The 22,131-nt window shown below is 42.2% G+C and overlaps 2 protein-coding genes across 9 annotated transcripts in view; one reads left to right on the top strand and one right to left on the bottom strand.

Moving 5' to 3' along the window:
- Positions 1-22,131, bottom strand: part of cdin1 (CDAN1 interacting nuclease 1) — a 541,570-nt gene that overhangs the window by 26,684 nt on the left and 492,755 nt on the right. The window contains exon 13 of one of the 2 annotated variants that reach the window (XR_014085728.1): positions 11,470-12,167. The exons of the other annotated variant lie outside the window; for it this stretch is intronic. The gene's annotated coding sequence lies outside the window, so the exon portion shown is untranslated. The remainder of the gene's footprint in view (positions 1-11,469; positions 12,168-22,131) is intronic. 2 annotated transcript variants of the gene reach the window in all.
- meis2a (Meis homeobox 2a) overlaps positions 1-22,131 on the top strand; it is a 94,158-nt gene that overhangs the window by 38,224 nt on the left and 33,803 nt on the right. The gene's annotated exons all lie outside the window — the stretch shown is intronic.

Here is a 22,131-nt window from a genome sequence, read left to right as displayed (position 1 = left end):
ACTAAAGTTCAAATTAAATATTAGCTTAAAGGAGTTAAGGGATTTTGAACATGTCAGGGTTGCTGTTGTGATGTGGGCTGGTCAGAAGGGATTTTCACACATACATTTTTTGGGAATGGTTTGAAAAAGAGGAAATATTTACTGGGAATACCATCTTTGGATGGACAACACGCCAAACATTGAAGCAGGCCGGCTACAGAGCCATTTGGTGGCATTCCTTTCTGCTAAGTTGCTGTGTGAACTTTCATGAAAGCATGGATACAAGAATCTGCTGTTTGTGCTGTTTGTCTGGACGATCTTGGCAGAAAACTTATAGGTGGTTTTTGTGTAGAACTGTGACTGGAGGTACTGAGTTATTTATCAAGGTATTCAAAGGCAAATTCTCAATAATTAGAGAAAACTAAAATTCAGTTGAGTTGGAATTTTTTTATCTGATTGAATTGGTACAATTCTAATTAATTTCCTCCATTTAAATAATTTAAAAGTGCTTCCCTTGTTAAAGAAACCAGCTTTGCTCCATCTGGATTTGGAGTTTCAAACTTCAGATATAATTTGATAAAACAGATAGTCCAGCATTGACTACGTTTCTGCTTATCTGTGTGTGCCTTATTAAAAGGGGTGGTCTACATGTCCTCTCACCCTTGCTAATGTCAGGACATTATCAGAACATCAGGCTGTATTGATTTTGCTACACGGGTCAGATTTCAGAGGGAGGGGGCTGTGGTGAGACACAAAAGCTGCCTTAGCTTGTAACTCTCGGCCGCAGAGAGTAGGAGTGACAATGTGTATCGGTTGTGGGGAGGGAAGGGGGGGATGGGAAAAGTAAGGAAGTCTTAGTAAAGAGCTGGGGGTCTCACATATCACCCATGCAATAAAGAGGGTCAGGTGCCCCCTGTGCAAAGTGTAGAGCCCCCTACCCCTTTACGAAAGTGCCCACTCCCAGCTGAAAGCCCCCTCTACCCTGATTACCTAACCAAAAGCCCAAGTAATAAGCGGCCAGCAAATACAGCCTAATTGAAAGGGCTGTAAATCCATTACATATTGGTCAGGGATAATCAGGAGTGCTTTAATCACTTTTATCTATTCAGGAGCAGTGAAGCTGCAACAGCAAAGCCCTGAGCCTTGCAGGCCTTAGCGGCTCCACCACGCCAGTCTGCACGCTTATTATTCTCATCATTATCAAAATGACTTCACAGCTGTTCACAGCGCCGTTGCTCCCTGACGGGAGAGCTTCTCACCGAGCTGCACTGATCAGGCTTCATTCACACACCGAAGGCAGGACTGAGGCTAAATGTACAGTTTTTTTTTTTTTTAGAGCGACTCTTTCTGCTGTTGGTATTTATTCTCATCTTCATGATCGGAGAAAAATGCTTTATGGATGCACAAAATGCATAAAAACATCTGAAAGATTCTGGTTTTCTTTTACAGTTTCCATTTACAAAAACAAAAAAAAAACTCTTGTGAAGAACAGCCAACAGATTTCTTTTAATTGTGTTTAAAATAAAAAAAGGTGGTTAGGATTGGTTGGGGCAAAGCACAGAGAAAGAAACATCTTTCAAAGACCTGTTTAATTCAGACCAAGCAAAGCTTTCAAGACCCTCTTTTGCTGCCCTTCGCCCCATTATAACATCTCCTTGCTTGTGGATGTTCTCCAATCTTTATTTGTTTCTTTTGTGCAAAGCCTGAGCTAGTCTTGTACAAATAATAATCCCTCCCTTTTAACCTGCTTTCATTTCTATGCCAAGGAAGAGGACTAATTGAATTATCCCCCTTCTCTTCTCACCATCACCATCCATTTCTCCCATCCATAAACTCTTACGCACACACACATGTACACGCACACACACTCATTAACCATTCTCCTTTCTTTTAATTTGTTAAGCAAATGTATTTGCAATAGCTGGATGCGTTTGTCCAAGGGTGAATTCTTGGGGACTTTGGCCCCTGAATGGCCTATAGCGGCATTCTGCCATTCACGCATTCATTAACTGAGGGGTGAGGAGTGAAAGGAGCGGCCTTGTATTTCTCAAACTGAGGGGGCCAGCATGAAGCTCCTCTTCCATGAGCCGCAGGGGTCTCCCTACATATGTTCTCAACATCCAGCCATTGTCACGTCTTCTGAAAGGCTCAAAAGGACAGGACCCCCCCTTAACACACAAAAAAAACAACACGGGCCAATAGTAACAACTGTTGGCTTTTAGATTCAGTATAACAAAATTGCCCTCTCCCTCTGCCCTCCCACTCTCCATCCAAAGCTCTGCTCTGACCTCACACTCGCTCTCTCTCTCTCGGGAGAAATCACAAGATTGTTCTGGTCATGACAGTCAAATTCGAGAGACAAACACATTACAGCTCATGTTTACCATCAGTCTTACAGTGCAAGCATTCCAGCTGCGAGGAAAGTAGAGTTTTTACACCATATTGATTCCTCAAAACATGAACAGACTCTATAGAGGGGCTATGGTATCCCTGAGCTCTTTTATATTGGGGCCACATGGACATGCTTTCGGGAGCAAGAAATCTGGCAACCTTAAATGCTTCACATGTAATTGGCCAACGGTTGGTCGGATCGGTGGGCTTTGACTGGTAGAAGAGGGTCAGACCGTCTCTCTTCTTCCTTCTTGTAGTCTGGTTCTTGCTCAGCCTCTCTAATGCCACACCCCCTTCTTCCTTTCTCCCTCTCCATGAGTTTCTGGATGTCTTCCAGCCACATTAGGGGAAGGGAAATCCCAGACTGTTGGAATAAGCTTTTCAATACTACAGGGAGATTATGTTATCAGTAAGGTAAACTTCACTGTTAGGGGTAAAATGTTTTGCTCCACTGCAAGAGCGTGGGCCAAGAGGGCACTGGATTTTTTCCCAATAGTAGGAATGTAAGTTGGAAAAAAGGATGAAAGAGCAAGAGATTTAAGAAAGTGATGCTTCGGCTAAAGTAAACTCCAAAATTTACAATTAGCCCCATGGCGCCCTTGGCCTTTCCTTCCCACTCACCCTCTGCTAGCCTTTACTCACCCCAGTAAAGACAAAGGTCGGACCCGCAATGAAAACAGGAAGCACTCTGACACAAAGAAGCCAATCTGAGCTCTACTCCAATCTTTTTGACTCATGGAAACCCTCAAAGACGTATGAAAGTATAGGGGTACAGGAGAAGTTGAAACCCCTTGAAAGTTTCCCTGTGGTGTAGTGAAGTTGGGGAAGGGCTGTGCAACAGAGGAAGAGTGGTCAGTCAGATGAGTAAGTCCGTCGTTTTCTCAAACATCAAGCGTCTCAGGTTCTGTGCCGAGCCACCCTTTGGCCCGGGTGTTTGGGGAATTGCTGTTAAGCTGCTAAGCCAGGTGTATTGGTCCCTTGGGCTCCTTGAAAGGGAAGTGATATATCCTTTGGTAATTCAGAGTGTCTTTGGGCTGCGAAGTAGAACTAAATGCACAGACGATAACATTTAAGGTGGGATTCAGTAGCATTTTAGTGTACTTCTTTGTATGTGTTAAGTGTGACTATTTGGAGGGCACTGCCTCTTCAGCTGTGTTTTTACTGAGCTTATGAAATAAAAGTGGCCACGATCAAGTTGCAAACTCTGCAGAGCTCGAAATGCCAGTGTAACAATACAAATCCCGAACCCTTACCTTTATCAAATACATTTGATCACAAAAGTGAGGACCTTTGGGGAGTTGAGTTCATTGTGCTGCAAACATCATTAGATACACTACTGTCAGTGCCCCCCTCCCTCTCACATACACACTAACAACCCAAGCCCAACATAGCATTAGTCTCCATGACAACAGGGTGTCATCGTCAGGTCGAGCCCTCCTGTGGGAGCTGCTCTCACTGCCACCCTTTATAGGCACACATAAAAGAGTCGGCAAGGGTCATTCACAAGACATGGGCACAGGCAAGGCCAAACCCTGGCAACGGATGTTTGCTCCATATGATAAACAAGGTTGCAAGTCCATCCCCTAAAAAAATGAGAAAGAGTATGTTGTTTGTGCAGACTAAACATTCAGTCCTGTTGTGTCCCCACTTTTTATTTTTCGTTTAAGCTCCTCTAGTCCTGCTAATCCTTGTGGGTTGTTCCAGTACGAGCAGTCCCTAACTGGTGGAGACACACATCTGCAAATAGTTTGAAGTACCCAACTCTATTTTTCTTCAACTGCCAAAAGCTGTTTGTTTTATATTTGTTCTTGTTTTGAATACACACGATGGAACATTCTATTTTTTATGTAAATAAATTTCAATTTTTTTTCTTCTAATCTTGTGTAATTACATTTATTTGTATATTTTGTTGAAATGACATTACTCTTTAAAGCCATCAGCTTAGAAAAGAACTTACTCTAGCCTTTACGTCTGTGATTGAGATTCAGTTTGCTTTTCCACCTCCTTAGGTTGTTTTGAGTTTGGATGAAGAGAGTTTGGAGACAAAGGAGAGGCAGGGAGTGGGTTTAGGGATAAGAGCAAGCATGGGGAGGGGGTAAAGAGGGGGCTCCTAAGGGTCAGAGAGGTGGAAGCCTGGAGGAGGCCCACACACTAATCTGTCATGTGCTTGTTTGCCTCAGGAGCCCAAAAGTCAGTTCTCCAATCACCCGTAGCAACCGAAGCGACCGTTTGGTTCACCGCCGCTATCCAAATGTGTGACTAACAGTTGAAGATGTAGGGAAAAAGAGTCATCACATGTCTTTTGTGGGTGCTTTGTGAGTGTTTGCAAAACAGATGTTAGAGACAATTTGACATTGCTTGGTGATGTTTAGCTCTGAAGTCATTGAAAGTCACTGCTAATGAGAGTGGAGGAGACCATTGAGGAAGTTAGGGTTTGGTGCGCAGCTATTGTCTGGTCACTGTTCTCATGCTGGCTGCTCAGCAATCCTGGGAAACATAGATACAAGCCACCTCTATCTGCCATCTGTTCGTCTCCTGTCAGGCTAGCAAAACAGTGATAGACCCACACAGACGGAGCATCTCAACTGTAAACACAACAGTGGAAAAACTCTTGATTTTAGATGAGAACTTCTTTCTCTGTCTGCAGATGTTTGATCGTTTTGTCTTTCTAAGGCACACCTGATATGAGCCGAATCAAGTTTGTTGCTGCTGCAAATTGACTACTCATTCTGCCACTTTGCTGTTTTGCTTCATTGCAATTTTTTTTACTTTGTTCCTGTTTTTTTTGTTCCTGTGCATTGACAATGACAATGCACAGCTGTAAGGGGTGCGTTTGGTAAACAATAAATGTATTTATTTTTATAGTTGTACTTAAAGTTGCTGTGGTGCTTTAATAAATGCTAAGAGAAATTATGCTTTGGTTAGGAGTTTTAATCTGGCATATTTTATAAGCAAGAACTGGGAAAACTGGGGCTAGACTTGAACTCAATTATAATAGAGTTTAATACAGAGAATATGAAAGCAGGAAATGAAAGGAAGGCAGGGTGAAGCTATGAAATGTGGATTTGAATTAGTAAACAGGCAAATAAACCTGGAGCCCATTAGTGCATTGTAGTTCTATTACCGTTTACAGTGTGCTTTTGGCATCTATTGCTGTTTTTTCGGAGATTTAATGCTGTATTTGAGCGCAATAAACTCTAATTCGTTTCTTGCTTTGACATCAGACCTTTACACTTTGCCCCCTAATCCAGATCTGTCACAGCTCCACTTCAAAGCCAACTCACCCCACATGGAATCCACTCGCATGTAAAGCACACCGCATTAACACTGCATACTGCACACAATTAGTGTGAGAAAGTGCTTACACGCTCCCTTTTATTACTTTTTTTTGTTTTCCGCTTTTTTTTTTTGTTTATTTTTATTCTCATAGGTTTACTTATGGAAAATTAGCACCTTGCTGTTTTGTGTGTGTAAATGCAGGAACACGTGCCCACCCCTGCTACATCTCGTGTTTCCTCTCATTTCCACCCCTGCCTGTTAATTTTCATTCCTGCTGTTTGCATCTTAATGCAGGTTGTTTAATGAAGTAGCAGAGATGAGTGTTTTCGTTCGGGGACTGTTTACGACATATTCCCACTGCAAGGAGGTGATTAACCCATGTGGAAAACCACAGTGTTTGCAAAAAGGAAAATAAAATACCCCTATGCAATAGTCCAGCATGACAACAATGCAGAAAATCAGGATATTACTCAAAGTGCTTCCTGAAATGTGATGCAATATGCATGCCTTTAAACGATGCGGTTGGAGTGGGATTGACCTCATTGAAGAGCAGGAGCACAGCATGAGTTTGACTTACCCCTGCAGAGGTGACTGCACATGCCCTGACCACAGCAGACAACAAACGGAGCATGGCCTGCTGAAGGCAGTCAGATTTATAAACTCACTGCTCAGAACAGAGACTCTTAAGAACACACATGTGTTAAGCTAACAGGTCTTTTTGTTTTTTGTAGACGTACTCTGCTCCAAACCCCACTCTGGGATCATTTCCCTACTGTTAGTGCTGTTAGTTCATTCTTTAGTCTACACACTAACATCTATACCTCCTTACACAAGAGTTTATACACCTGGAACTTGGGTATATTTTACCTTACAAGAATACTTTTAAAGGGTTTTTTTGGGGGGATGGGCACACATCATTGGTAGGGACAGAAAAAAAATATACATAATTTTCCATTTTTGACTAAAAATCGCAACAATGTAATTTGCATTTGATTTTATCCCCCTCACTTAGTCAATATTCAGCATTCTTTCATGTGTCATAGTTGCATTTTCAGGGTTTATGTGCCATGTACATTTTTCAGTATTATTTTTTGCATGCCAAAAAGTTCAATTTGTAACTATGAAAAAGTTCAAAGGCTATTAATATTTATATTTCGAGCCTGTCCATCATATCTGAGCTGATTCTATGAGAAATAATATGGAATGTGACTGTAGTAAGGGGCCTCACATGCTATTCTTTGATGACATAGTATGCATGTATCGCATGGTGGTTTTTGATTCTGTGTTGCTTTCCCCTTTTAAACTTTTGTGGGTTATCTTACTCATAACAAAACATAGAAGAGGTTTTGGGTTTCACATCTTAGAGTCAGTTCCCTTAAATTACCTCAGACCTATTCTAGGTTTCTGCCCTAAGGACTAGTCTCATTGCTCCCATGATAGATTGTGGGGCAGTGGCAGGAGCTGTTCCAGCGGTGGCTGTTGCTGTTGCTGCTGCTTTTTGCAGGGTACAATGGAGGCCAATGAGATTCCGCTGCAGGCTTCCAAGCAGCCTCAGCACCACTTTGATATTCATCTCACACCAAGAGAAGGAAAATGCAAAAGGGAAAAGGAGCAGCCGACATGGAAACAGCAAACCGGGCTAAACTGGGGAGGGAGGCAAAGAGAGACAAAAGGTTGAAGGATGGAGGCGCAGAGACGAAATCAAAAACAGGCTATGTGTTTCACTGTCTGGTTTGTCATGGGACCTTATAGCTCCACCAAATCCCTCTTCTGCTATTTTGTGCAATTTTCTCTCCCCCCTTTTTTTCCTGATTCTTCTCAAATGCATGCTTTTGTTTTACTCAGCACTCAGTCCATAGGCAGGCAGTGGGATTCCAGCACAGTAGGATCCTTATAAATGGGAGCCATGTCTCTTGTTCTCGCCCCCCTCTCCCCAACACTTCCTCACCTTTCAATTTTCCCCATTGATATATTTTCTCTCTTTCTCCCTTTGAACATATGGACTGTTTTTTTTAGGTAAGAGACCAGTCCACATCAAACAGTGAGGCTGAGCAGGCCAATTTGTTGCTCCTTTAGCTGCCTCTTGCCCTCTACCAGGACTCTCATCAAAAAACAGACATTTATCCAGAATACTTGAGCATTTTTGTCAGGAATACAAGTAGTGCTTTGGAAAAGTATTAATTCTGCATTTCTTGAAAATCTTATCATTTTGGAATCTTTTTGGGGAGGAATTTATATATAATAGATTCACACAAAGCAGCGCATAGTTATTAAATGGAAGGAAACATGATTTTCAAAATGGTTTATAAATAAAAATCTTAAAACTATAGGAAGTATTTACAATAATTTACCTTAACTCTGATACTCTTAAATAAAATCAAGTGCAAATGAAAGGCACTCATAGGCCACCTAATTTGCAAAACAAAATAGGAATGTGCTAGGATGCCATAGTAAAACTCCTGAAATAATTCCAATTTGAAATTTTTGAAAACTGATGTTTAGATATGCTTGAAATTCAAGCTGCCTAATCCTAATCTATTCTTCAGAGAATATTTAATAGAGATATGCTTTTCTATATGCATAATGCACTTTTAAGATTTTGTTTTGTAAAGATTTTGAAAAATATCAGCTATTGTCTTTCCACTTCATTATTACGCTGTGCCTTGTGACTGTTCACCACATAATAACCATTCCATATATAATGTAGCTTCTGATCGTAAAGTGACAAAATGAAAAAAAATATACATAGCCTTGTGTTTCAGTGTCTTTTCACAATTAGAAATGTTAGCAACTTCTTGGTTTCTCTCATTCCACATTCTGCCTTGCACCATTCTAAGCCACATAAATGAGCATGCCTGATAGACCAGTAAGGCTCTAAAGCAAAAATAGGTTTTCTATTCACTGATAATAACACACAGTTGGATAAAGGAAGAGGACAACCAATCAAGAATCAAATAAAGATGGAAAAATAAATATATAAATTCAAATCTGAGCAAAGCAGGTCTTGGCTCCAGATGTGAATCTCTGAATATTGATTGTGGGGAAAGCCAGATCCCCAATATCCCCTAGGCTGCGGCAGCTGACACACAAAGCACCTCTCTAAAGCCCATAAACCAGCTTGTACAATTATTTAGATAAAGAGAGCGACAACAGCAGTGCATGCCTCCCAATGCAGAACCTCCTCCTTCTTTCTCATCCTCCTCCAACTCCTGCTCCTCCTCTTCTACTCTCTCATGAAGCATGGAGATGAAGAAATGCACGAGAGAAGAAAAAAAATGTGGGTGGGAGCAAGTGTTTAATTAGCTACACATTTTTGAATCTTCCTTAATGTTCATTACTGAAACCAGGGGCAATTACAAGTTCAAAGGGGTTTAGGGCACCCGCAGCCTGCATAATCATTCACAAATTAAGCGCTACTCATTTGTCATAGCACAGCATGCGCACAGCTACCCAGATGCATGCATGTTGTCAGAGTTGAGTCATAGAAAGGCTGACAGGCATCAATTTCCACACAGGCACAAATCTTGGCAACCCCAAGGCAGCAAGTTAGGCGGCTCAATCCTCTTATGGTCCAATGCCTTGTTTTCCTCTGACAACAGCAAACACCACTAACACCTTCCTTCACCTTAGCTTGCTCCACATTATACTGTACCCTTGGATTCATCCTCTTATAAGCGTCCTGTTTGCTCTTACAATCCCCGCCGCCACCTGCTCTCTCCTGTCTCGATTCTTCAGCTTTTGTTTTCAACCACCCGCCTCCATCTTTCCCTGCGTCTGTCCCTCCCCGTCTGGCAGTGTCTCGGCACCACGTGACACAGGTGTGTTTCATGTCCGTCCCCCCGGATGTGTATCTCGGTTACCTCAGGGGCAAGGTCGCACCGGCTAATCCTGTCTTCAGGTGGCTGTTTAGCACACTGAGAGGAGAGCTCACAAAACCGGAGGTGAGCTCCTGTTACAGGACTCCTTGACCAGAGGTCAGCTGCGACACTGTCAGTATACACAGAAACATGCACACACGTCTCGCCTGACTGGCACATGCATACGCACAACGTCGGAGCACATTCAGCCTGCTTATCTGTGGCAGCTGGCTGATTCTTCGTCTCCCTTTCCTTGTTCTTCTTTAGAGGACTACTGTACCACTTCGAGTTTCGTCTTTCAGCATCTTCTCCCTTTCCCGGGTCAGTCTGAGTCTTGTTCACATTAGGATTCCCTGATATGATCTCCATGAAGATTTGCTCTGGTACCCATGCGTTGCCTGTCCAGCTCGGCACCTTTATTGTCTAAGCCGCTCTCGCACAGGGGGCACAGTCAGGTCTCTAGTGGATTGAATGGAGCCCTATCATGTGTGTGTCATCCTCGGCACAGAGGGAGAGGGAAATCATTTTTCACTGGGAGAACGACATCCATCTCTGCTGACAAATGCTGGCTGTTTCATTAAGTAGCCCATCCAGGCAGACAGATGTGTTCACCACACAGCCATGTTTGCCTATGCAAGAGCGTGTATTAACCCACAATCCTTTGGGGGAGATTAATAGGCTACCGGCCCCTTTTCATTGATTATCTTCATGCCATTTTCCCCCTTTTTTTTCCTTGGCTAGATATTAAAAACTAATGAAGCCTATTGAAAATGGGAACCACGAGTCTCTTCACGGATCATTTTAGGCTATTTGAGCTCAAACAGAGAGGGATGTCTTTAAGGCACAGTTTGAGTCGAATTAAGAAAATAAATGCAAGGAGCGGCTTTAAGGAAAAAAAAAAGAGCTCGACTGTAAAAAAAGATGTGTGCTTAAGAAACGACAACTCTGCTTTGACACATGGAGCGGAGATGTGGCAGATGTTAGCAATTCTGCAACATAGCGCAGCATTCCTAGTGTTCGAATCATATCCTAATTGCTATAATGGAGGTCGTAAGCGCAAACAGTAATAGAGCTGAAGGAATATGTCTCCAGCAACCTGAATCAGGGCTTTGCTTAGTAGATCTGATACAAGATAGTTTGTAGAGATTTATGCAAAAAAAAAAAGTGACATTTTAACAGTTGGAAATACCTGCAATTTATCCAAAAACCACTGGTAATTAAATGAACAAATATGTATCTATTCGTCTCTTAGTGCATCATTGCTTTTATTTTGAAGGTTTACAGGAAGTTGTGACTAAATTCATGTGCACTATTAATTATTTTGACAATAATATACATTTGTTTAACTGCTTGAGACAAAGTTTCTTAACTGGCAGTTTTGTTGAGCACCAGCAGACCATTATTTTTAGGTAGTTTGATAAATGTGACAATCTATTAAGTTAAAATATCAAAGCAAAACATTTTGAAGACAGCAAACATCCAGCTAACAGTTAGCTAACTTAAGATTAGTCGCTAGACTGCTAGTAGCAGCTGGAAGAGAGAGAGGACTGCTTGTGCCATTTCGATATGCATGTAGTTGTAATGAATACAAAAATGTCTTTAGAAATCCATCCCACAGTTCTACAGCCCTGACACTTTCACTGATTCTTGCTTCAATGTTTGATGGTAAATAATAATAATAATAATAATAATAATAATAAACTAGTCGGATCAACAAATATGATGTTGAGGGAAAATTTACTTTAAAAGGAAATATTAACAGTTTGAAACTGCATCATGGGCTATAATTAAAACCTGACATTATTCCATTTCTGAAAGCAGCTGAGCCGACTTATGTCTTACGCATTGCTGTTTTGAGTGGGGACTGCGTTGTGCGCTTAAGAGCTTCGTGTGATATATGGGTGCATCAAACCTGTGAGAGGGAGTGAGCAAAGAGTTAAAAGCGTCCGTGTGATGGGCTCACCTCTGCACCAGGCCTGGTGAAAGGCGGCGGGGTGCTGTCGGGGAAAATGACTTCCTGAGACATTACCATCAATCACCAGACAGGTCAGGCCCCCCAATTCTGCCATGAGGACGGACAAGAGGAGAAGGGGGGATGGGAATGGAGGATTAAACTTGAGTGAGCCATGGCAGATTTTAGGGTGAACAGACTATTAACAATCTACCCCTTTCATCGTCCAACTGTGTTATGTCCTTCTCCTTCTCTTGCCTATCTGTCTCATCATACCTTTCTCAGATTCTATTTTCCATTCCCGCATAAAACGGTTACACAGGCATTCACGAATGGCCCCTGCTGATCAGAGTCCTCTCTTCAGCTCAATTGCATCATTAATTATTCCACAGGCAGTGGGCTAGAAGCAAATCCAAAGAGAGGAGGAGAAATAGAGCGGGAGCAAGAGTTAGATGATGAGATGGAGGACAGCTGTCTAACACCCCCAGTTGGTCTCTGTCTCTCTCGCTTGCTGTAAATGAAGGATGGGGAGAGGGGAGGGGCTTAGGTTACCTCAGTAAGCGGTTGTGTTACATTCCTGAGAAGGGAAGGTTGAGGGGGGGTGGTTCAACGAGTTGTTGAAAAGAACACAGACGCTTGTCAACAGCCTCTGAGCCGGGGAGCCATCATGCTTTGCGCTAGGCCTGTAGGTCAACGACCTTCTGTTGCATCTAGACAGAAAGATTTAAGGAGAAAAACAAAACAAAACAAACAAACAAAAAAAATCAAACCATAAATTACAAGTCATAGCTTGTCTCCATATAAAGGGTCAACCAAAAGTCTTAAAATTCTGAGAAGCCTTCTTGTCTATATACTGCAAGTAGCAGTTGGGAATCCGAGGATTATCCTTTTTAAAAGCAATAGAAGGAAGATGGAGAGAAAACGGCAGGCACTCAAAGTCCTGTTAAAATGGCCCATTAGATTTAAGGAGTGAAAAGTTCATCAGCTTTATTAATGGGAAGGTATATAAATGAAGTATGAATTACCTGACTTTTATAGAGTGGCGCGAGTGAAACCGGAGAATCTTATGATATAATGCTTTAGTGAGCTGTTCTGAGCGCTCTGATGAGCAGGCTGGAGAGAGGAGGAGGAAGAGGAGGACGGAGCGAGCAAAGAGAGAAAGACTGAAGTGTGCTGGAGTCCCAGGAGTCCGGCGGCTGGAAGCTTGCCTGACTGTTGCTAACATGCGTGGCTGATCTGGTTTGCTTCGAGAGAAGGTTTGTGGCTTCCGGGCTTGTTCTCTGCGTGTCATTAGCTAACAATGTAAAACATCGACCTAGCAAAAGACAGGGTCAATCACATTTTATTGTTTTTGATCAGCCACATGCAAAACATATATATTTTTTTATTTATAAACATGAATGTGTGAAAACAAGCTTTGTGCACACACATACACACACACACACACACACACAGTCAGACACTCAAAATACACATGCTCCCCACCATCCTGTAATAAGCGGTAAGCTGAGCTAGCTGATGGTCATCCTCCCATGGGGCTGCTGGGTTGCTGCCAACTTCCTGCCTGCTTTGTCAGTGGATAAAGCGCCTAACAAACGAGAAGGCTGTAGCTAGGCAGGCCAGCCAGGTCAAAAAGGTCACCTCGGCCCCCGGGCAGGATTGAGCCTTAAACCACTACAAGCCGAGGGAAAGAGAGGATGGAAGAATGCACTTAAAGATCCAGCCTAAAAGCTGCAAAAGCCTTCTCTTCTCTATTCTACTTATATCTTTGCAGTGTTTCATAAAGGCATTTTAACTCCTTTGACATGTTGAGGAACATTAAGAAAGGGAAAGATCCTGAGGGCATTTGTCAGTCCACACAGCTTCATGCAGCCAGATGCCCCTGGGTGTTGAGCAATGACAGAAGAAATCTCTTTGACTCAAACGCACCTAGATGAAAGGACGGCACCAAAGTCGTGCATTTCTGACGGGAGAAAAACTGTATTCAGTGACAAAGAGCAGGCACAACAGGTTGGCTCAGAGTAAAGAATGATTAGGGCTTGGTTGGCTTTATGTCATTGAATGCACCTCTGATTTGCAGCAGTTATATAAGTCAGTCTTATTGAAAGGGACACAATTTGAAGTGTCTGTCTATAGCAGGCCTATAGGAACTTCTCTTACATGCATCAGGAATAGAAAAATTCAGGCATTGGAGGAGAGGGGGAAAAAAGGCTGCCTTCCGCCCCAGCTGTCCATTCAGACGGGGAGAAAATTTGACATGGTTGACTTCAACACATTTAGCATCATTAGCAAACAGGAAGTGTCCCCTGCAGCTGTTTTTTGGCAAGGAAGGGGGTGGGGGGGTGTTCCTGACTGCAATGTAATGGACAAATGTTACCCCCCATGTTTGGCTTTGATTTCTGACCTTAAAACAGAAATTGACATTACAAATGTCCTATGATATCTCCCAAATTGGCTTGACATTCCCAGATTGCCCCCGGGGGTTTCTTGTTTGTCTTCTGTAAGTGGTTGTGCTCTTGTTGTTGTATCCCGAGGCTCACGATTAGAACGTACAGGCCTTTCTCTGGAGAATGTGGAGTCTTAAAGAGACAGGGGGATAGACTAGGAAAAGAGAGGGAGACAGCTAGAAGAGGTGCTGGCTGCATGCTGAAATCTTTATTCTCATGAAGATGGATAACACTGAGGAGCTGAAGCATAGAGTGGAAAGAGATATTGAAGCCGCCCAATTTTTCTATTCAAATCAAAGATCAGCACCACTTCACTTTGAACGGTGAATTTAAACATAATCTGAAGAGCACAGCAAGGGAAGAAGATTAAGTAAAAAAGGTTGCGGTTGCTAGTGCAGAGTGGTTCGTCTTATGGTTTCATCTTCGCTGTTTGCTTATGATGTGGTTCTATTGATATTGTCAAATAATAATCTTCTGCGTGTACTGGAGCTGAGAGAGAAGTGGTTTTGATGAGTCTCCACTCCTCTTGTTTGGAGGCCCTTCTCTCTTTTCAACATGATAAAAGGCAGATGGATTTTTTTGGATTGGGGGATCAATCTTTACTTTAAGCATAAGAATTTAAATATCTTGGTGTCTTGTTCACTAGTGGTGGTAATGATGGAGCGATGATGTGTGATATATAGGCGGATTGGAAATTTGTCTGCAGTAATCTGGGCACTGCTCTGGTCTCTCAGGGTGAAGAAAGAGATGAGCCAAAAAAGGACACGGGTCTGTTAATGTTCTCAGACCCTGACCCTAATTATGAGACGTAGATCTTGATCAAAAGAACAAGATCACAGAAACTAGCGTATGAAGTTAGCTGACTTTGTAGAATCATTGGGATTAAATTCTGAGATAGATTGATGAGCTCCATAATCCAAGGGAGTTTTAATTAAAGCAGTTTTTTCCCCTCTGCATTGAAAGGAGACAGTTTGGGTAGTTTGGACATCAGATCAGGACACCAGCTGATCTATGGAGGGTTTTCAGGCATGTCCCAGTAGAGAAATACCCAGAGTTTACTAGATGGACTGTATTACCTTTCTGGCCTGGGAACACCTAGAGATCCCCCAGAATGAATGACATGCAATGGACAATGTTTGTTAGATACTTTTTCTTATACACTCCGTCAGAAAGGTTTAGGTTGCGAATGCTAATTATCTTGTTGGTAGCTTTGTTCTTTCCCAATTGCTTGAATACTTTGGTCTGACTGCACAGAGTCCTCTCTTTTTTTACTTCTTTTCCAAGGGGTGCTGTGGTATCAAAAGTCAAAATCTTGAATCAGAGACTTATTAAAGTTTAATTTTTGGGTTTATGAGTGGCAACAATAACAAGTGCTGTAGATATTGTTCCATATGGGAAAAACGGGGGAGGGACCTCTGCTCTGACGGGCCCACCAGGACACTAATGATCTGCTTATGGCTCTTAAAAGTACCTCACAAAGGCGGGACACCAATTACTTCTCACTTGCAACAAGCAACATCACAGAGGACCAAAGAACAGGGGAGTGATTTTAGAGAATTAGAGAAAAGTGCCAACAACTTAAAAGTAGTGAGTGGGGCTGTGTGTTCACATCAGACAAGCCGGAGAGGAAAGAGCAGAACAGAGCTGGGTGCCCCTGAGCAGGCAGTTACCACAACAAAGACTGCAGACTGGTCTAAAAAAGCAGGCCAAATTCCTGCCCTCTAGGACCTGGCTTAAAGGTTGAGTGAAAACTTTGAAATATGTGAATGAGATGAGCTGAGCAGAGGTGGAAAAAAAAATATTTTGTGGAGAAAGCACAAAACGAAACAAGAGGGTTTTGACACCAACTAAGTTGTGCTCAGAGGATGAATAAGAGATCCTGAAGGATCTGCTCTGGATTGTGTTGATGACATTTTACTTCATGGAAGTAGAAAAGATGACATCGACCTGCAAGTCTAAAGTCCTACAACATCTTCACAGGATGTGCACAGCTCATAAATACAAGCATGACAGATATATTGGGAACTTCACTTTGTATTTGTGAATTTTCAGACTTCAATCCATATAATGAATGAGATTTTAACAGTCTTATTTTTCATTGATCCAAGGGATGTTTTCCTACTCTATTATACATGATATTGCTTGACAAAATCCCCCTAAAACATCTTCTTCTGTTTGTTGGTCAATTGCTATGTCTGGAGGTGCATTGGGATTTTGTGGGAGTGATTGCTATTTAGCCTCATGGAGATTGCTACAATCAGATGCCTCTATCTTTACACCCTCCAGGGCTTCTTCCTCACCCTCTCTCCATTCAGCCCTCCCTCCATCTCTTTCCTCTTCTCTCACTTTACTTTTGCTGTAGCTTGGCAAGCGAGCAGGCCAGTTATGGCATAGAGCCTCTCTACAACCTTGCACTGTCTCCAGTGAACATAAATTAATGGTGTAGAGCAAACAGGCTGCTGGCTGGGATCCAGGAGCTGGCTTTAGGATCCCAGCCAGCAATTGTTGGGAGGGGGGGGGGGGGGGGTGTAGCTGTGGTAGCAACAGTGGGAGTAGTACTGATGCACTGCCAAGCAGCCTACCAGCCATCCAGCCAGAGAGGTAGACAGACAGACTGGGGGCCTTTTTCCCTCTGTATTAGATGCTGTAAGCCCCACTTATTCGCATTCTATTTGCAATCATCACTGTTTTACTGTCGAAGGGAGTCCACAGAGAGTGCTTATTGAGTGTGGACGCTTCGGAGTTTGGAGTGGGAGAGACAGAAGCATAGTGGTATGTTCTGAATGCAGATTGTATGAGGTGCAGATGTAAATGTAGTTTCATTTACTGTTATCTGAGGTTGGCATGCAGTGCGTGCGGTTTGTTGTTTGGCATCATGTGAGTTCTGTTTATAAGTAGTCTGGATCTCTTGGAGTGTGTGTGTGTGTGTGCGTGTGCGTGTGTGTGTGTAATCAAGAGGGCAGGCAGCAGGGTTGAGTCATTGAGTCATGCGGCATTCTTGCCCCCTTTCTGACTGTTGTCAGGAAGCAATGTAGTTCCTAGAGAAATAAAACAAACACCCTGTGATACATCCCACCTCTACCTACAAAAATCTGCTGAAGAAGGGGAAGAAAGTGAAAAGTACAGTATGATAGAAAATATACAGTATATGTAGTATATACTGTGTATATACTAAAAAATGTCTTTTTAGTATATGATACTAAAAAGACATTGTTTCTACTTTTTCTCATATGCTGTCATACAGTGGCCTGCAAAAGTATTAATGCCCTTTTAACGTCTTTACATTACCTCAGATTCCTTTTTTTTTGGGAATGAGAATTGTGAAGTGGAAGGAAAGTTATACAGTACACTGTTTTTATTTTTTTTTTTCTTAAATCGTAAAGTAAAAATCTGGGGCGCACTTGTGTGCTCCCCTCATTACTCTGACCCCCTTTAACAAAATCCAGTAACCTCGCCAGCCTTTTGAAGTCACCTGCATCGACCTAAAGACACCATCCCCACAGTAAAACATGGCAGTGGCAGCATCATGCTGGTGGGATACTTTTCTTCATCAGGGTCAGGGCAACAGATCAGAGATGTCAGGAACATTGACAGAGGTAAATGCAGAGTAATTCTGGAAGAAAAACTGTTACAAGCTGTAAGAGACTTAAGACTGGAACAGAGGTTCACCTTCCAGAAGAAAAGTCTTGCTAAACATACAGCCAGTGTTATTTTCATGTGAGAACCTGAGCCAGGACTTAAACATTTTTGTCCACAGATGCTCTCATTCGTCCTGGAGAGCCAATGGCCAGTGATTTCCTCACTATTTTGCAGAGAAAAAAAAGGCCAAACAAACTCATTCTCCTCCTATCATAACAAGTTCAGATGGGCTGAGTGCAGGGTAAATGCTCTGCACTGTGCTGTGGATTGTTTTTGATTTGAAAACTTATGCTAAATTTATTTGACATATCTGTTTGATCTTTCATTAATGCTGGTATGCATTCCATCTCATTGTCATTTGTCAAAGAATCCCATCCTAATGTTATTAACTATGACAACTTCATATTTAAAATATGCCAATCTTAGCCCTGCTCCACGCAGAATCCATATTAAAATGTCATTCCTTCATTTGTTCCTGACAGGGAATATTATTATCATCCCACAGTCACTTTGATTAAAAACAAATACGATTCCAATCAAAGTTTGAATGCAATATTTCTCCAGAACTTGACACAATAAGTCATAATAGAACTGCTCAATGGTTACAACACGACGAAAATAACCTGGTAAAATTGTATTTTGCATGTTTATTTTCCAAAATAAACAAACAATTCAACTAAGTAGAAGATAAAAGCAGATGATCTGAAATCGTTATCCAACAGACAGCGTAACTGGGATCTAATCACAGAAGTCATCCTGAGCAAATCCTTTGTGTTGCCATGGCACTGGGGGTAAACAGCCAATGGCCTGTGATTTCCTGGGAGTCATTAGCATGGAATAGGTTTGCAAGCCACCGCAACCTTTTGACCTGGCTCCATAACTCATGTCACACACTGATGATGTAATTAATCAATGGAGGTCCACCGGCGGCTCCTGTGAGGGGGGCTGTGTGATCAGTGGGTGGAGTGGAGGCATCAGAGCTGGGAAAGTGGTGGGGGTTGCACGGAGCAGTTGGGATAATGATCGGGCTGTGGGATTTGATGACGGCTGCAAATAGGTGTCAGGAGAGTACAAAAGTGATATATAGCAAACTGGGTGTTGAATGAGTAGATGGGAGTCAGCATGGGCGAAAGGTGTGCTCTGAAGTAAGAGTGGTCCAGCAGTACATGTGGTTATTATGTGTGGTGTGTGTTAAAATGCCAAGCTGGGCTCAGGGGGGGTTTAAGGACCGTACCCAGCAGATGATAGAGCTACCTCAGCTTGTAATGTTCAGAAACCAATGGGGCTATTACTTCCAGGCTTATCAGAGAGCAGGGAGCACATCAGACCCTGCAATTTAGCCAGCAGTCAGTCACACATACAAATATGCAGACATAGCCCGATGCTCTGATGAATGGCGGAGTGCGATCTGCCTGTGCAGGCTGTCAGAACGAGGCTACGTGTCTTAAAATAGATTGCACGGCATGTCTTTTTGTTTTAAATACATTTCTATATAATTAACGGAGTGGTTTCAGCTTAACACTTGCGCCGAGACAAATTGAAATTGACCGAAATCATTTGCAGGCTGTTTTTACGTCTTGCTGTAAAACCTTGTAAGGATATTGGCTTTGGTGTTTTTAACGGAACATATCGAATGGATCCGAAGCTGTTTGGGAGGTTATCAATACTCTTCCTGTTTGTCCAGCGTGTTTGTGTTTCGGTCATTAAATAGTCATGTCACAGAGTCTCCAGAGAGTTGAAAAGATTTCCAGAAGAGAACACATTAGGAGTGACTACTTTCTTTTCCAACTCTGAGAAGATTTTTTTGTGAACTTACTGGCTGATTACCAATTACCAGATTTACTTACGATTACCAGTAACAGATTAGTTTGTGACCTAAATAGTAATTTCTCACATTTTTATAGCAATCTAGGATACTGTGTCAAATTGTCTGAGTAACTGATCTTGAATCATTAAATACGTTTGTGTATAAGCATCACTGGAAAGGTGAACTCTTCAGGATGCAGATAAAATTTATATCTTTAGTTGTGTGTGACTGCAAAGGTGCTTTGGATAAGCATTTATACTACATTAAACCTTTTTTCTATTTCTTCAGGTTATGCACATAAAATAATAAATTTTATTGGGATTTTGTGTGTTTGACCTGCAAAGTCAATAAATGAATAAATACATTTATTGTCTTGTATTTATTCAACTCCATCAACACTTTGTAAAACTATCCTTGGCTATAATCGCAGCTACAAATTGTCTTTACCATATTTACACATCTACACCCTGAAACTTTCGGCCAATTCATCTTTGTAAAATCAGGATCACTCAGAGAGATTGGAGAATATTCATTTTTAAGTTTCAGCAGTTATACTTGTGATATACATGTATGTGCTTTCGATATATAAACCATTTCACTTTAGCTCTGACGAAATGTTCCGGGTCATCGACCTGCTGGAAGGTGAACCTCCACTCCAGTCTTGACTATTTAGCTAGCAGATTTTTGTTTTTCACGGGATTCCTCTGGGTTTTGCTCCATTCATCTCTTCATCAACTCATATTAGATTTTTGACCCTGCTGATGAAAAGATTCCCCCAGCCCCATCAAGATGTTGCCACCACCATGTTCGACTGAGGGAATAAGATTTTCATAATTTTCCACATTAGGGACATTGTTCTCCTGTTGAAGTATCTTCCACTTCACAATTGTGCATTTCTTGGGTTTGTCTGCGACAGAAAATCCCACTGAAATACATCATGGTTTGTGGTTGTACCGTGAAAACCTGCTACAAAGGTTTAAGGGGTGTGAACGCTTTTATAAGGCACTGTGCCTCGTGTGCAAGTGTGGAAGTGCATCTGTAAAAACGTCTTGCAGGATTGCAAAGAGAGGAAGGAAGATCACAGAGAGGTGGAGGAGGAATGGGTTAAAGGGTGAGAGCTGGAAGAGGCATGAGCTGGACAAAATAGGATTTTTTTTTTCTTTTACTGTCGTGTCTATGCGGTCAGAGTAAATCTCCTTACTCAGGGGTTTTGTGTGCAAGGGGGCTTTAACGTCCCCACTCTCCTTGATGAGACATCTTTCTTGTTTGTTCAAACCATTCATTACGTGGAGGCTGCTGGACGAGCTGTGCCACTGGCCGGCGTATTTATCACCAGGCTAGAGCGCGCTTTGGCTGACAGTAGGCGATTGATGACCAGGTCTGGGCCTGAGAGGCTGAGGAAGCCTTAATACAATGTAAATGACCCACTCCCATTTCCAATCTAGGCTAAACCCAAACCCCATCCCTGCCAAGGTATCTTTACCCAAGAATCTGCCTGAGGTTGTTTCTGCGCACATGTGCATATATGTCTGTGCTTACTCTGTTACATGTGCAAGAGAATTCAGATGAACACAATGGAAGCATAGAAGTTTTAGGGGTGTGGGAAAACGGGCTGCACTCCTGAATCACGCTGCTGTCGAGAGGATGTGCACAAGTAAGGCAAACATGCAGATGCATAGACGTCTATTTTCTCTCTACACCAATGCATCTTCTCTTTATGCACACTTTCATTTGTGCATACACACACACGCATACACGCATACACACAATAACTCTGTCATTGCTAGCCAAGGAAATGTCAGCACCTGGCAATCAAAAATTGCATTTCTATGCAAGCATTATCATTGTCCCTTAGTTAATGATTTTAGCATATTAAAAGGGTCTGTGTACACAAGTACAAATCAGATTAATCCTCCTCTGCAGCGGGGACTCATTATTTGTCCAATCTGAGTCTTGTTTGGTATTAATTGTGCACATTCCTTGAACCATATTTTTAATCTATCCTTTAATTAAAACATTGAAACAGGCAGGACTACCTGAAAAAATGAAATCCTCCTCCGCACCGATATGAACTCACACTTACATCAATTATTTCCACAGTAAATGAGAAAATGCTTCTTGAGCAACTGTTATCACGTCGCGTTAAAATTGGATTCAATTAGCACAAGCCAGTCGAGCATTACCAGCTGCAGAGTTTGCTCTCTTGATGAGCTCGAGAGCTGAAATGACGAGGCCAAAGTTTTGGTGATTGGAGGTCGTGTTTTTTTTTTCTTTTTTCTTTTTTTGCTGGAAAAGGGGGAATGTGTGTCAGTGATGCCTGAAACCATCTGAAAATAGAGAGGGATTTAAACGTCACCTTTTCAAAGGGAATTTTTCTTTGTTTTGATTTGCAGGTGTCATGCCTGTGAAGGTTTTTATGTGCCTGTGTGTATTTCTGTTTGCACACGCTTTCTGTGCGCATGCACACGGGCTGAATGAAACACATAGTGTCTCATTTGTTTCGTTTGCGTGCGCCCCGACTCTTAATCTGGCCCTTAAAGACATCTGTCACCAGCGATCACTGTTGTTTTGTCATGCTTCATAGCAGGCCCAGAGGGAGCGAGGCAGCCCAAGGTCTGCCATTTATATCAACCAATGTTTTTTAGATTGGACCTGACACAAATAGTTTCATTGCAGCCCTTGTCGGAGATTTCCATTTTCAGGTAAAAATCCTGGCAGAGCTGTAGAGGAGATTTCACAGTATTCAGTTCCTTTGGCATTAGCCTCTATTCAGCTGCTCTC

The sequence above is a fragment of the Poecilia reticulata genome, chromosome 22, assembly GCF_904066995.2.
Source record: "Poecilia reticulata chromosome 22, P_reticulata-male-v2, whole genome shotgun sequence".
NCBI classification, from domain to species: Eukaryota; Metazoa; Chordata; class Actinopteri; order Cyprinodontiformes; family Poeciliidae; genus Poecilia; species Poecilia reticulata.
The sequence above is the reverse complement of the archived record's forward strand: the minus strand, read 5'-3'. Positions and strand labels throughout refer to the sequence as shown.